A 16,621-nucleotide genomic window follows, 5' to 3' on the forward strand; every position below is an offset into this window, starting at 1 on the left:
CTTGAGGACTATAGTACTGAAATCACCCAGTCTTTTTCTGTTTTTATGTTTGCAGAAATAATTGTTCTGTACAGTACCAGTTTGTGTTCGAAAGTTTATTGTATTCGATGTAAAAACTATAAAACTCTAATATAAAAATATGTTAAAAATAAAAACCAGGGGCGGGATTCTCCCCTACCCAGCGGGGGGTCCCAGCAGGATGGAGTGGCGTGAACCATCCCGGCGTCGGGCCACCCCAAAGGTGCGGAATCCTCCGCACCTTCAGGGGCTAGGCCCGCCCTGGAGTGGTTTGTTCCCCGCCGGCCGGAGGGAAATGGGCTTTGCGCCACGCCAACCGAGGCCGAAGGGCCTCTGCCAGCCGGTGCAGGTTGGCGCATGCACAGGAGCGCCAGCGCGTGCAGGCACCATCCCCGTGCATGCACAGAGGGCTTCGTTTCCGCACCAGGAATGACGGACTGGGACAGCCTCCGGTGCGGAAGGATAGAGTGCCCCCACGGCACAGGCCTGCCCGCGGATTGGTGGGCCCCGATCGCGGGCCAGGCCACTGTGGGGGCCCCTCCCACGGGCAGTTCCCCCCATGTCCCCCCAATAACCCCAGAGCCCGCCCGCGCCGCCAGGTCCCGCCGGTTAGGGACCTACTCCAATTTATGCTGGCGGGACTGGCAAAAGACGGGGCGGACTTCGGCCAATCACGGGCCGGAGAATTCAGGCAGCCTCGGCTGCCAATGAGTCGCGCCGGACCCCACTATTCTCCGAGGCGGGCGGCGCGACTCACGCCGCGCCGATTTTTGGGGGCCGGAGTATCAGGAGGACGGCGGGGGCGGGATTGATGCTGACCCCCGGCGATTCTCCAACCCGGCGGGGGGCCAGAGAATCCCGCCCCAGATGTGTGATGACCACACTGTGGCCGTATAGGTACGTTTAGCCCCTGGGTGGTGAGGGACATGGCATGGTACTTTCCCCTGACACCCAGGCAATATCCCTGGTACTGCCAATCTGACAGTGCCATCCTGGCAGTGTCACCCTGGCAGATTAGCTGTGCCAGTCTGGCAGTTCAAAGTTGGCACTGCCAGGGACAGGTCCTCTGGGGAGCCCCATTGTGGGGGGGGGGGGTTCCCTTATGTGCAGTGGAGGGGGCAGCGCGCCCTCCAATATCTGTGAGGGGGCGATGCCTGTGAGGGGAGAACACCTATACTTGTGTGGGTGGCGGGGAGTGTCCAGATACTTGTATGTTGTTGGCAGAGGGGAGATCCCCCTTGTTGCTGGGATGGGGGGGGGGGGGGTTGCTCCAATGCATATGGGGCAAGAGTCCACCGTGTCCATGGAGGGGGGTGGGGGGAGTTTATTTTCAGCACAAATCTGGGTACCCTTTAAAGAGGGCACCCCAATCTCTCTGGGGTCTGCTTTGCTGGCTCTGCAAGGCCCTGCCCCAACGGAGTGATGCCGCAAACCACTCCCCCAAATTTTCTGTGCACTGAATACCAGAGAACCTGAAGAGAAAACCCAGCTGTGTATCTGGTGAGCTGCACACCGGTTTTCAGTCAGAGCCTGGCACTCTGGGCTCAATCCAACGGCCACACTGGACCACAAAAGCAGCTCGCCGCAGCAAAGCGTGGGCATCGAAAGCCAGGAGACCCCGCTTCCGGATCCAATCAGCCCGCAACACTTCACGAGATTCTACGCAATCTTGAGATGTGAATCCCGCCCACAATGGAAAGGATCAATTTTTGGCAAATCTGCATATCAGAGCGAGGTGGTAAAGTGCAGATTCCCGAGGTACCTGAAGCTTTGGGACTCAACCCCTTCATCTCGGAGACCTCGGCCGAGCAGCATTCAGCACTGGTCCCCACAAACGGGGACCAGATTGAACGGCACTCGTGGAGGTCTCCCATGGATTGGAGTCCCCCAGTTGCACGTTCTTTGGGCAGAGTGGTGCCCTGGCACTGCTGGTGCCATCCGGGTGCCAGCCTGGAACTGCCAAGATGCCCAGGTTCCACTTCCAGCTGGCAAGGACACTGCCAGGGTGCCAGGTTGGCACTGCTAAGCTGCCACGCTGGCATTTTTTGAGTGCGCGCAATCGGGCCGTGGTTGCCCAGCATGGATATTGGGGGGTTCGGGGACCCTCATCCTCCCATATTGCATTCAGCTGGGGGCGATGTTGGGAATTGTTTCAGGGGCCTCGGAGATCGGGGCGCCATTTAAAATGGCTACAATGGCAAGTCCTGATGAGCGGAGCTCCCCACTGTACAAAACGGGGCTATGTGCAGCCTCGGCCACACGTTCCCCGTTCAGGCCTCTTATTCAAGACAAGTCGCGTTGAATAGCCATGTATTTCACGGCACTGTGCTGCCGGGAAACACGTGGCTAAACGTGCTCGCTACGAGACTTTGTTCCCTTTTAGGAGAATTGCGCCTCTGTCAGATTTTGGGAGCATTCAGTTTAGTAATGATGGCATGTTTACTCTCGAGGTTCGAATCATTCCCTTGAATCGCTCTTTGGGTTTGTTTTCGTAGGTGGTTCAGGAACTTGATTTTTTTTAATTATTCCTTCATGGGATGTGGGCTTTGCTGGCTAGGCCAGCTTATATTGTACATCTTTAATTGCCCTTGAGGAGGTGGTGGGGAGCTGACTTCTTGAATTGCTGCAGTCCATAGATTACATAGATTACATAGATTACATAGAACATACAGTGCAGAAGGAGGCCATTCGGCCCATCGAGTCTGCACCGACCCACATTAATCCCTCACTTCCACCCAATAACCCCTCCCAACCCTCATGGACACTACGGGTAATTTAGCATGGCCAATCCACCTAACCTGCACGTCTTTGGACTGTGGGAGGAAACCGGAGCACCCGGAGGAAACCCACGCGGACACGGGGAGAACGTGCAAACTCCGCACAGACAGTGACCCAGCGGGGAATCGAACCTGGGACCCTGGCGCTGTGAAGCCACAGTGCTAATCACTTGTGCCATGTCGTGTAGATACACCCACAGTGCTGTTAGGGAGGGAGTTCCAGGATTTTGACCCAGTGACAGTGATGGAGCACCGATATATTTCCAAGCCAGGATGGTGAGTGCCTTGGAAGTTTCCAGGTGGTGCTTTTCCCATGTATCTGCTGCCCTTATACTTTTAGATGTTAGAGGTTAGGGGATAGGAACATAGGAATTAGGAGCAGAAGTGGGCAATGCAGCCTGTTGTGCCATTCAATCAGATTATGGCTGATCTCTTCCTGGTCTAAAATCCATCTCCCTGCCTGTTCCCAAATCCCTTTAACCCATTTTATAAAATCAGAAATATATCTATTTCCTTCTTGGAAAAATGTGATGACCCAGACTCCACCGCACTATGGGGCAGCGATTTCCACAAATTCACCACCCTCTGCGAGGAGTAGTTTCTCCTCATCTCAGTTCTAAATCTACCGCCTCTCAATTTATATCCGTGACCTGTCCTTCTTTATTGCCCCACAAGGGGGAACATTTTGTCTATGTTTATTTTATCAATCCCTTTTAATATTTTATATACGTTGATCAAATCTCTTCTCATCCTTCAAAACTCCAGCGACTATAAGCCAAAACAGTTTATTCTCTCCTCATGCATCAACCCTTTCTATCCCAGAATCAATCTGGTGAACCTCCTCTGAACTGCCTCCAATGCCACCACATCCTTCCTCAAATAAGGAGACCAAAACTGGACACAATACTCCAGATGTGGTCTCACCCACACCCAATACAATTGCAACAACACTTCTCTACTTTTATACTCCAGTCCTTTTGCAATAAACACTACCATTCCATTTGCCTTTTTTATTACATCCTGTACCTGCATACCGACTTTCTGTGATTCATGAACAAAAACTCCCAAATCCCTCTGCCCAGACGCATTTTGAATCTGCTTTCCATTTAGATAATAATTTGCCTTTCTATTATTTTGGTCAAAATGGAGAACTTCACACTTATCCACATTAAACTCCATCTGCCAAATATTGGCCCAATCTCCTAACCTATCTATATCAATCTGTAAAATCTTTGGGCGGGAGTCTCCGACCCCGTGCCGGGTCGGAGAATCGGCGTGAATCCCACCCCTGCCGGCTGCCGAATTCTCCGGCGCCGGAGATTTTGCGGGGGCGGGAATCGAGCCACGCCGGTCGGCGGCCGCTGGCAGCGCCCCCCCCCCCCCCCCCCCCCCCCCGACGATTCTCCGGCCAGCGATGGGCCGAGTGGCTGCCCGTTTTTTTGCCGGTCCCGCTGGTGTAAATTAGAGTTACCCTGGCGCGGGCGGCCTCCGGGGTTCTCGGGGGGGGGGGGGGCGGGATTTGGCCCCGGGAGTTGCCCCCACGGTGGCCTGACCCGTGTTTGGGGCCCACCAATCCGCGGGCAGGCCTGAGCCATGGGGGCACTCTATTGTTCCGCACTGGTGGCTGTAGCGATCTGCCATTGCCGGTGCGGAGACAAAGCCCTCTGTCTGGGATCTGCCATTGCCGGTGCGGAGACAAAGCCCTCTGTGCATGTGCTGGGATGATGCCAGCACACGCTGGCGCTCCCACTCATGTGCCAACTCACGCCGGCTGGCGGAGGCCCTTCGGCGCCCGTTGGCATGGCGCCAAGCCCCTTCCCCGCCAGCTGGCGCGGCGCAAACCACTCCGGGGCCGGCCTAGCTTCTGAAGGTGTGGAGGATTCCACACCTTTGGGGCGGCCGGACGCCGGAGTGGTTCACGCCACTCCTTCCCGCCCGAGTTGCCCGCCCTGCCGATTACGGCAGAATCCTCTTCACTGCCTGCTTTCTCACCTATTTTAGTATCATCTGCAAATTTTGCTCTGTTACACTTGTCCCTGCTTGCAGATCATTTATATAGACTGTAAACAGTTGGGGTCCGAGGACTGGCCCCTATGGCACCCCCGCTAGTTACAGTTTGCCAGCCAGAGAAGGACCCATTTATCCTGACCCTCTGCTTTCTGTCAGTCAGCCAATCCTCAATCCAATCTATTACTCTACCCCCAATCCCCTGGGATTGAAAGGTGATGTCGAGGGAGCCTTGGTGAGTTCCTGCAATGCATCTTGTAGATGGTACACAATGCTACCACTGTGCATCGGTGGTGGAGGGAGTGAATGTCTGTGGATATGGTGACAATTCATCCTGGATGGTGTTGAGCTTCTTGAGTGTTATTGGAGTTGCACCCATTCAGGCAAGTGGAGAGAATATTGCATCACGTCCCTGAATTGTGCCCTGTGGATGGTGGATGGGCTTTGGGGAATCAGGAAGTGAGTTACTCGCCGCAGAATTCCCAGCCTCTGACTTGTTTTTGTAGCTACAATATTTATGCGGCTCATCTGGTTTAGTTTCTGGTCAATGCAAACCGCCTGGATATTGAGTAATTTTAGGTTAAAATCAATAATTGTAGACTATGTAAAATTAAATGTTGCTCCATTGCAGCCATTAGCTACTGTTACTTTTTCAGCACAGTGCCTTCAGAATCTTGGGACAGCTTATCGTTTTTAAGATTGGACACATTCATTGATATATGAAAATGAAATGAAAATCGCTTATTGTCATGAGTAGGCTTCAATGAAGTTACTGTGAAAAGCCCCTAGTCGCCACATTCCGGTGCCTGTTCAGGGAGGCTGTTATGGGAATTGAACCGTGCTGCTGGCCTGCCTTGGTCTGCTTTCAAAGCCAGCGATTTAGCCCTGTGCTAAACAGCCCCTAACAATTTAATTGTTAGATTATGTGTGTGATAGAAAGGAATGATAGAAAGACTTGCATTTATATATCACCTGACATCTCAAAGTGCTTCACAGCAAATTAAGTGTTGTCACTGTTGTAATCTGGGTAATGTGGCAGCAATGTGATGATGACGTCATTATCTCATCATTATCCATGGGGTGGCACGGTGGCACAGTGGTTAGCACTGCTGCTTCACAGCTTGGAAGACCAGAGTTCGATTCCGACCTTGGGTGACTGTCAGTGCGGAGCTTACAAATTTTCCCCGTGTGTGCGTGGGTTTCCTCCGGGTGCTTCGGTTTCCACCCACAGTCCAAAGATGTACAGATTAGGTGGATTGGCCATGCTAAATTTCCCCTAGACGGGGTTACAGGGATAGGCCGGGGGATTGGGTTTAGGTACGGTGCTCTTTCAGAGGTGCAGACCAGATGCGCTGAATGGCCTCCTTCTGCACTGTAGGGATTCTATGATCTGCTTATTATGATACTAATTATAGGAAAAATGTCAGCCAGGACACTATGGATAACACCTCTGCTCTTCTTCAAAATAGTGCTTCAGATTCTTTAATATCTAACCAAGACATATTGGGCTTTGATTTAGTGTCCAAAAGACAGCACCCTCTCACATTGCAGTGCCCCACCAGCCTGGCACTTAGCATCAGTCTTGATTTGTATGCTCAAGCCCCAGAGCGGGCCAACTCTGTCAGTCAGAGCTAAGAGCACGACAATTGCTGCACCTAAAAGAGAATTTACTCCTCCTTCTATCCCAGTGAATTGCGCAGATTAAATTGTTGGCAGAAATGCATGTCGGAAATGCTACAGCACAAAACTAAATGCGTTTGTAGATTCTTTTGCGGTCCTGCATTTTCATTGCAATCGGCTGCTCCAGGATATGATGTGACAATTGTAATGTGTTATAAGTTTGCCACAACCAACCAAATTTTTTTTCAAAAACACTGGCAGTGTTGGCAAAGGCTTCGACGAATTTCCCGCGTGCTGCAGCGACAAAGAAAAAAAGCATGAAAAACGGGAGCTTTTCCTTTCAATCATCAGCTCCTTTAAAGACTTTAAATGTGTTCATTGCTCAATCAGATTAGAGAAAGTTATGACATTTTTGTGTTGACTGGGGCAATACAGAAAGACGTGCTAAAAGATACAATGCAGGATAAAAAGATAAATATAGAATGGAAGCAAAGAATGGTTACATGCAGGTGGCGTCTATTCAGCTATCTCTCTGCAAAAGCAATTCAGCTAACCCCACTCCCCTCACCCTTTCCCCCTTTTTGGCTTCGGGGCCTCAACTGAATCTGCTTCAACCCCCGTTTCAGGCAGTGCATCCCAGGTCATAATCGCTCGCTGTACTAAAAGGGGGTAACTGATCCGGCCCCACCCTCTGCGGGCATCATCGTGGGCGGGGTAGATAATTGAACGGGCCATTGAAAGGTCCATTGACAGTGACCGGAATTTCCAGTCCCTGGACAGGCAGGACCTGAGACACCCCCTCGAGGTCTATCCCCATGTCACCTTTGGGTTTCTTTTTGCTAATTGCTCAAAGCCTCTGTCCTCTTGTTCACAACTGCATTTGTCTGTATTTAGGCCACTATTGGGAAAGCTAGATTATGTCAGAGCGTGAATATGAAATGACAGAGAAATTCATGTGCAGTTTCTGCTTTGAATGGCACATGAAGAAATTGTCTGCTTTATATTGACCAGTTGTCAAACTCAATGGGTAAACAAAAGCTATCCCCTTACTTCTGACAATTAAGTCGGGTAATAAACAAGTGGAATCTTGGACCTTTTAAGCAGCATTGTTTTGTTTGCTGCCTGATCAATATTTTAATGATCATCCAAAATGATATCTGCGCCTGAAAATGCCATGAGCTGGCAGGGATCATAAATTGGAGCCCAAAGTCCTCAGGCTGTTTTTACACAAAACACATTGAGGCTCGGACTCCAGTTCTATGCAATATTGTGGCATCACTATGAAGCAAATCCACATTGCACAACCCTGCAATTAATGGTAATCTTAAGAGACACTGGGAAACGTGGTGAGTGCCCATTACAAATGCAGAATTGTGCCCAGAGGGTTTACCCATCAAATATTTACCCTGTTAAAGCACAGGGATGTGTTTGACTTACTAAATGCATGGAACTGGTGTGCCTTACATGAAGCAGGCTCTGCGTGTTTGGTGGGGATGCCGTGTGCTGGAAATGTTTCTGGTATTGGTCGGGAATTTAGTATCTATTAGTGCCCGATGCATGTGACTGGCTAGTCACATGAAAGATTATTCAAATGCCCTCATGGAAAAATAGAAACTGGCACAGGGAGAGAACAGGAAACCAGCCAACCCGGATTTTGTTGTTTTCAGAAGGGGTCTGAAGCCAACAGAGAGGCTTGATCTTCTCAAAGGTTATTGCAGTGTGGCAAGCATAGTTGCTCGGCTAAGTGCTTCTTTGAGAGGAGCGTGTGAAAGATAAAGAGTGAAAAGAAAGGTGCATTCAAGGTATGTAATCACTCAGCCCTGACAGGTCTTTTCAAAATTCATGCTTATTATTTTCTGTAATGTTCTGCTGATTAATGTTGCGAAGTAGCATGGAAAATATTTCACTATGTTAGAACCTTGTTTGATTTTGCTATTAAGCAGATATTTCAGTCATCAGTGAATGTGGGGGCAGGGGGAGGGGCGGGAATGTAATTACATACAATGTTGCTTTTGAATCGTGAACAGCTGAGTAAATGGAATTTTGCATTTCCCTCCGTATTAAGATTGAACTTTGTAATTAACAAATACATGACTTCATGATGCAGCATTGTGGTAATATGAAACAAAACACAGTGGAACAGGTTCTGGACGTGATGCAGCATTTCAGACAGAGGTGATAGCTCTTTCTAGTCCCGTGCTGATTCGCAACATTTCAGCCTGCCTGCCTTCGCTTGGCTTAAACAAGCAGAATATGACGAAGCTTGAATGGTTTTCTCTCACTGCCTACTTTATTTGGGCTTGGGTGGGGTGCTCTTTCCAAGAGCCGATGTAGACTCATTGGGCCAAATGGCCTCCTTCTGCACTGTAAATTCTATGATTTCCCGCCATCCCCTATTCCGACGTCCTTCCGCATTATAGCTCCTATATGGCGAGCTTCTGACTTTGTCAAGACTGTAGCAGTGCAAGCCATCTGAAAGTACGTACACTCTGCCAGTATGTGAGAATGCATGTCTAATATTCTGCAATTATACTGAGGTATTAGACAATAATGTATGTGTGGGCTCCTCAGATTATTGCTCTAATTGACTATGTGCAGCTTTTCCGCCTCTTGTGTTTTGGATACTGCCTCCAATAACGTAACCCAACTGTGTAAGCAATTCCTTATGTTGTACTTGTTTTTGAGATATTTTAAATGATAGTGTGTGTGTGTGTGCAAAAAAAAATGTACGCACAGCCAGGCATAAAGCCCCTAAAAGTAAGTTAAACATGGCAGAATTGGTTAATGGAAATACTTGTGCAATTAAGACAGCCCTCAACTTAAGTCCTGGAGTGCATGCGTTAGATATCATCTGCATACTTTTGTCTGGCTTCCTTTCATGAAATTATATTTGGGCTGCAATGAAGGGCTGGTAATGAATTTCTCATTGCAACCTTTGTTCATAGAATGTGATTCACTGGAACTCTTGAATGAATCTTACAGAGGTAATCTACTGTTATAAGAGGTTTAAAGATAATGATTACATTTATTTTACGTTCAGATTTCTAAGCATAAATAATCTTTACTGAACCAGATAAATACTAAACATATAATTTATCAAAAGAGCGTTGTCTCAGACTTAAAGTGGTCAAAGTCTGAGTTGTAATTGTGGACGCATTAAATATTTAATTTAGAAACCACATTTCAAATTATTTTCTTCTAATCACATCTGATGAAACAAAATACAGTGGCGGGATTCTCCATCAGTGGGATCCTCCGCTTCGCTGGCAACGCACATACGCCCGCGGATGTCCCGATGGTGTGGGGGTGGCCACTATGGGAAACCCCATTGGCCGGTTGCTGGGACGGAGGATCCCGCTGCCAGCGGAGGCACGCCACGCTAGAAAATGGGTCTGGTGGGACGGAGAATCCTGCCCAGTAAGTTTAGCGCAATGAGCAAGTTATAAAATGTCTGGCATTGTGGCACTTACAGAGTTTAATGGTCCACAGGTAGGACATCCAACCCATTATGTCTCTGTCAGTGCTAGTTCTTCAATTTGTCACGAGGTTATGCTCCCTTTATTTTCAAAAAAATGATTTTTCAACTTTCAACTGGCTGGAAAGTTTGCAATTTAAATTGGGACAGAGGTTCAAACAGCAAGGCCACATTGCAAAGTGAAGCTGAGAAACAAATAAATCACCCTGAGGGGGTGTGAAGAGGGAGGCTTTTCCTATAATCCAGATACCCGTCGAAACTCGTAACTGTCTCAGGAAGAGACATTAAAAATATAAGTATTGGATTTTGAAACAATGGCTGCAGCAGACAGACATACCCAATTCCTCTTGGAAATACACAATGGGTGAAGTATTTCATGGCAAGGCTTTCCAGCCACTAAAGAGAGATTGCAAGTGACACAGACAGTGTCAATAAAAGTCTTCAGCAGAGGAAACTAGCTGAAGGCTGCTCTCTCTCCCTCTCTCTTTTGAAAGTCACCCGATTTGACAAGCCAACTTTACCAGAAATCCGTCAAAGAACTGAGATCTTGTGATAATTACAACACCTTTTTTTATCTGACTGCATCCATAAAACCGGCTACTTCATATTGGCCATAGCTTTGATATCTACACCTCAAGGTCAATCCGAGGACACTTAACTAAATATTGTGTGTATGTGGGGGGGGGGGGGGGGGAGATGATATATGTGTGTGAGAGAGAGAAATGGTGCATGCGCATGTGGATGTGGGTGGAATGGCGCAAGCATGTGTGTGTATGCATGTGTGTGTGTGTCTGTCTCTGTGGGTGTGAGTGGAGTGATGCATGTGTGTTTGCGTGGGTGTGAATGGAGTGGTGCGTGCCAGTATATATGTGTGGGTACGTAGTGCGTGTATGTGTGGGTGGAGTGCTGCGTGTGTGTGATTGAATAATTGTATGAGGGCTGAATGCTTGCATCACATTTTTATTCTTGTTCCTGAGTTTCTGGGGGAAATAAATTTTTTCTTTAACTCAGGAAAACCGTGTTCGATTGGCTCCATGTTGTTCACAGCTGAAATAGTTAAATACATTGTGATTTGGAAAAAGCATAACCTTGTGAAAAATAAACTAAAACCTTTGTTGTGACCAACCGACAGGATTGAATAGAGGAGAACCAGTTCATCCCCTCTCACCTGGTCATCCCAAATTGGAATTTCTTCTTTCAGCTTAAGGGCAGCATGGTGGCCCAATGGTTAGCACTGCTGCCTACGGCGCTGAGGACCTGGGTTCAATCCCGGCCTGGGTCACTCTCTGTGTGGAGTTTGCATATTCTCCCCATGTCCAAAGATGTGCAGTGTAGGTGAATTGGCCATGCTAAATTGCCCCTTAATTGGAAAAAAAAAAAATTGGGTACTCTAAATTAAATTTTGGGCAGCACGGTAGCATTGTGGATAGCACAATTGCTTCACAGCTCCAGGGTCCTAGGTTCGATTCCGGCTTGGGTCTCTGACTGTGCGGAGTCTGCACATCCTCCCCGTGTGTGCGTGGGTTTCCTCCGGGTGCTCCGGTTTCCTCCCACAGTCCAAAGATGTGCGGGTTAGTTGGATTGGCCATGATAAATTGCCCTTAGTGTCCAAAATTGCCCTTAGTGTTGGGTGGGGTTACTGGGTTGTGGGGATAGGGTGGAGGTGTTGACCTTGGGTAGGGTGCACTTTCCAAGAGCTGGTGCAGACTCGATGGGCCGAATGGCCTCCTTCTGCACTGTAAATTCTATGTAACTCTATGTAAGCTTCTCCCGTTTTATTTGGGCTTGCCTCAGTGCTGGTTCATCATCCTTCTCCAACTCCTCCTGTCAGTCAGCCATTCCCCTCCCAATCCCACCGTGTTTAAGTCCCTCACACTGCCGTTTCTATTTGGTCTCAAGCCTTTCTCTTCTCCTCCCTGGCAGTTCTGTCTCCATCACCCACCTCACCCCATTCCTTTTCTCTCTCCACCATTTGATCAGACCTTTTCAGTCCCTTCTAGGTTAATGTCTCTGATGCTCCCAATGTCGTCACTGGTCAGCTGAAATGCTGGCTCTTGATTTTGTCCTTATTTGTTACTCCACATACCCATCTCGGCATCTCATTCGTATACAGTCATTGTTCCTCTCTTCTTGATTTTGGCAGGTTTCAGCACCTATATAACCAGGCCAGTCTCACAATTGTCCTGTAGATTCTCCCCCTCGACTACCAATTCTTTTCTACCACATAAATTTCCACTGCCCTTCTTCCTGTTACTGCACAGCTAATCAGTTGCTTAATTTCCATTTCCACATTTCCATTTTCTGCCACCACTAACCCTCAGGTACTTGAAACTACATCCACGCTGGAGGAGCATCTTCTGGTTAGGAATGTTACAGCCCTCAGGACATCAACATTGAGTTCAATAATTTTAGACTGTGCCGTTTCTTCCCTATCTTCAACCCTTTTAAAAAAAGATATCCCAAACATGTATTGCCTCAATGCAAATCCCCCCTCCCCATACCAGGCCATCTGTCTTTTGTTCTTAAAGTTGCTCCATTTTGTTGCAAACCCTATACCACACTTCATTATTCAACACATTTCTCCCTTTCTTTAGTTCTGACGAAGAGTCAAACGGACTCAAAACGTTAATTCTGTTTTCTCTCCGTACAGATGCTGCCAGACCTGCTGAATTTTTCCAGCATCATCTGTCCTGGTTTCAAATTCCAGCATCCACAGTATTTTGCCTATTTTACTTGAAACTACTCACTTTCTCCAAATCACCACCCAGAATCTTTACACAGTCACTCTGATTCTCACTTGTCTGCAGCAATGGATCTTCAATTCGGTCTATCGACACTAATTCCATTTCCGTGTTTACCCCATAACCTATTGCAGATATCTATTGCATGGGTTGCCAAATGCTCGTTCGATTCCATTACAAATAATGTGAAGTCCCTGCCGCTGTTCATTTGTAGTAAAGCAATTCCATGTTCTAAAAATCCTCTCTGTTAAAACTAGCTTCCCTCTTCACTCTAATTATAATCGTGAGTCTATAGCTCTTATCCTGATGTATTAATCAATGATAATCCTTCCGTGTTTACCCTCTCTAAATCTGTCATAATTTCCAAACACTCAGTGGGACTTCCTTCCCTTTCGCTGCTCCAGTGAATAAGCCTCAATTTATGAAACTTCCCTCATAATTACAAACTCTTGTTTCTGGAAACACTCTCATGATGATACATTGTACCCTAAACACTCTTCTGATAGCCTTATTATGGAGGGATGTGCAGAACTGAGGTATCACAATAATGTCTTCACAAACTTAACACCACTTTCTTTCTTTTATTTTAAAGCTCCATGTACATAACATAAAATCTCAGTTGATCTTCACTGTCTAATCTACTGCTCTTAAATGTGTGCGGCCCAACACCTTTGGAACTCTCTCATCCTCTAGTTAGTACAAACTGATCACGGGATGAGGCACTTAATTGACAGGGAGTTGAATAGGTACACTGTAATATTGATCCTGAAGCAAATTAAATACTGCATCATATTGCACTGAATAGGACTAGATTTATAGGTAAAACAATTGGCCTGCAGTGGATTGGGTTTGTGATAGTCTGGACTCTTGGCTCCTTATACTTATTTGGTAGTGGGCAGCACGGTGGTTAGCACAATTGCTTCACAGCTCCAGGGTCCCAGGTTCGATTCCTGGCTTGGGTCACTGTCTGTGCGGAGTCTGCACATTCTCCCTGTGTGTGCGTGGGTTTCCTCCGGGTGCTCCGGTTTCCTCCCACAGTCCAAAGATGTGCAGGTTAGGTGGGTTGGCCATGCTAAATTACCCTTAGTGTCCAAAATTGCCCTTAGTGTTGGGTGGGGTTACTGGGTTATGGGGATAGGGTGGAGGTGTGCGGTTGGGTAGGGTGCTCTTTCAGAGAGCACCACGGTGCAGACTCGATGGGCCGAATGGCCTCCTTCTGCACTGTAAATTCTATGAACCCGATAATCCTTCATTGTTTACCCTCTCTCAGTCCTTTATAATTTTGACATTCTCTGTAGGCCTTCCCTTCACCTTCTTCAAGAGAGAAAGCTTCACAGAAGTTTAGCAGGCCTGGTATCATTCTCGTGACAATGCATCATACCCAAACTAATTTGTAAAAATTTATTTATGGGATGTGGGCATCGCTGGCTGGGCCAGTATTTGTTGCCCATCCCTGGTCGCCCTTCAGAAGTTGGAAGTGACCTGCCTTCTTGAACTGCTGCAGTCCCTGAGGTGGACTCTTGGCTCCTTATACTGATTTGGTAGTGGGTAGCACGGTGGTTAGCACAATTGCTTCACAGCTCCAGGGTCCCAGGTTCGATTCCTGGCTTGGGTCACTGTCTGTGCGGAGTCTGCACATTCTCCCTGTGTGTGCGAGGGTTTCCTCCGGGTGCTCCGGTTTCCTCCCACAGTCCAAAGATGTGCAGGTTAGGTGGGTTGGCCATGCTAAATTACCCTTAGTGTCCAAAATTGCCCTTAGTGTTGGGTGGGGTTACTGGGTTATGGGGATAGGGTGGAGGTGTGCGGTTGGGTAGGGTGCTCTTTCAGAGAGCACCACGGTGCAGACTTGATGGGCCGAATGGCCTCCTTCTGCACTGTAAATTCTATGAACCCGATAATCCTTCATTGTTTACCCTCTCTCAGTCCTTTATAATGTTGACATTCTCTGTAGGCCTTCCCTTCACCTTCTTCAAGAGAGAAAGCTTCACAGAAGTTTAGCAGGCCTGGTAGCATTCTCGTGACAATGCATCATACCCAAACTAATTTGTAAAAATTCATTTATGGGATGTGGGCATCGCTGGCTGGGCCAGTATTTGTTGCCCATCCCTGGTCGCCCTTCAGAAGTTGGAAGTGACCTGCCTTCTTGAACTGCTGCAGTCCCTGAGGTGCCGGAACAGCAACAGTGCTGCTGGGGAAGGAAATAGCCTTTCTGCATGGGGGTGTACATTATTGCACACCATAATTGAACCAACATCAAGCTAACATCTTTAGAAAGTCATGTTGCTCTTATTAACCTTAGTTTATTACCTCTGATTATGTCACCTTTGCTCATGAGTCGCCAGGTATCTTTCTGATACCGCCACGTGGTTCAAGCTCGAGTTATGATTAATAAGTCAGCTTAGTAAGATTGAAATCAACGATCATTTATTATATATAACAAGTAATGCTTACACAATAATGCTATTCTCTATGTAGAAACCTATCACTACTGGCCAATACTTAACTTTAGGAAGGGCCCACCAGGTCAGGGAAACAAATGGCTTATCGAATCGGATCTGGCCCGTGGGATTCAAAAAGGCTGATACGGGTCGATGGCTAGGAGTCTTTACCGGGTAGCGATCGCTGGAGTCAAACTTACAGTTTCTGGTCGATGTTTTTGCGAAGGTCGCGAGCAGGCGAAGAAGGGAGAGAGAGATCTGAACTTGGCCCCTTACTTTATAGGTCCCAGGGGCTTCACGCCTCCCGGGGCGGCCCTTGACCCTGAGTCCCAAGTGATTGGACTTGTTCCCAATCACTGGGTTCGATACGTCCAATAACGGGCCGATTCCTCGATCGGGGGGTGGTCGTTCACCTGTCTTTGTTTCGGCCACTGCAGGCGCCGACAGGTCTGGCCCGGCATTCAATTGCTAATATGTTGCAATTGTTCCCGGGGATAGCCGATTTAACTGCAGATGTCTGGGTTGATGTGCTGCTAATGGTCTTGAGTATCGATCTGGGCCGACTTCCCCAGAGCCGAATATGCTATTCTGTCTGCAGCTGTCCGTTTGTGTCCTGTTGGCTGCTTTTCCCATCAGCCTTTTCGGTGAGCCATTTTAAATCGGGTTTTGGCCAAATTAATAGGGAATCAGCCATTTTAGGTGGCTACAGTCAACATCCCTTCCTTGCTTTTATATCCTAATCTTGTATGTAAAGAAGCCAGGCAGCACAATAGCACAGTGGGTAGCACTATTGCTTCGCAGCTCTAGGGTCCCAGGTTCGATTCCCGGTTTGGGTCGCTGTCTGTGTGGAGTCTGCACATTCTCTTCGTGTCTGCATAGGTTTCCTCTCACAAGTCCCGAAAGTCATGCTGTTAGGTAATTTGGACATTCTGAATTCTCCCTCTGTGTACCCGAACAGGCGCTGGAATGTGGCGACTCGGGGCTTTTCATAGTAACGTCATTGCAGTGTTAATGTAAGCCTGCTTGTGACAAGAAAGATTATTATTAAAATTACTTTTGGCTTTTTAAACATTATTGCTTTTAACAATGTACGGTACGCGTCTCTTGAGCTCTCTATTCCTCCAATTAATACATAAATGATTCTGGGAAGTAGCAATCAAAGAGAGAACATTGAGCTAGCGGCCTCTAATAATGATCCTGAAGAGAATTAAATGATGCATTAATGGAAAAGGGTTTATAGATGAGAGTATTGATCTTCAGTGACCTTGGTTTGTTGACTTGATCTTTATTGGAGTTCAGTGCTTGTTAATCTGAGGAGAATTGAAGAGCCCGACTGTGGATTCAATTGCATTTTTGTATGACCTGCAGTTTTGTGTGTTCTCTGAGGCCTGAATAGTCAGGGAACACATACTCATCCACTCCAGCAGCCCTGGTGCCATTTCAAGCTCTAATGAGCATTGATTGGAATAAGGCAGGATTTCCATCCTCAGGCAGGTGGAGGTCCTGCCTTGGCGATCTGATTGGCTGGCAGCTGTCCAGTCCCTC

At 47.7% G+C, this 16,621-nt stretch overlaps 1 protein-coding gene across 18 annotated transcripts in view; it reads left to right on the forward strand.

The window, feature by feature from the left end:
• The window catches only part of fam13c (family with sequence similarity 13 member C), a 304,619-nt gene that overhangs the window by 50,863 nt on the left and 237,135 nt on the right, over positions 1 to 16,621 (forward strand). Inside the window, exon 1 of one of the 18 annotated variants that reach the window (XM_072478891.1) lies at positions 8,090 to 8,224. The exons of the other annotated variants lie outside the window; for them this stretch is intronic. The gene's annotated coding sequence lies outside the window, so the exon portion shown is untranslated. Of the gene's footprint in view, positions 1 to 8,089; positions 8,225 to 16,621 lie in introns of those variants that run through there. 18 annotated transcript variants of the gene reach the window in all.

Source organism: Scyliorhinus torazame, chromosome 16, assembly GCF_047496885.1.
Source record: "Scyliorhinus torazame isolate Kashiwa2021f chromosome 16, sScyTor2.1, whole genome shotgun sequence".
Classification (NCBI taxonomy): Eukaryota; Metazoa; Chordata; class Chondrichthyes; order Carcharhiniformes; family Scyliorhinidae; genus Scyliorhinus; species Scyliorhinus torazame.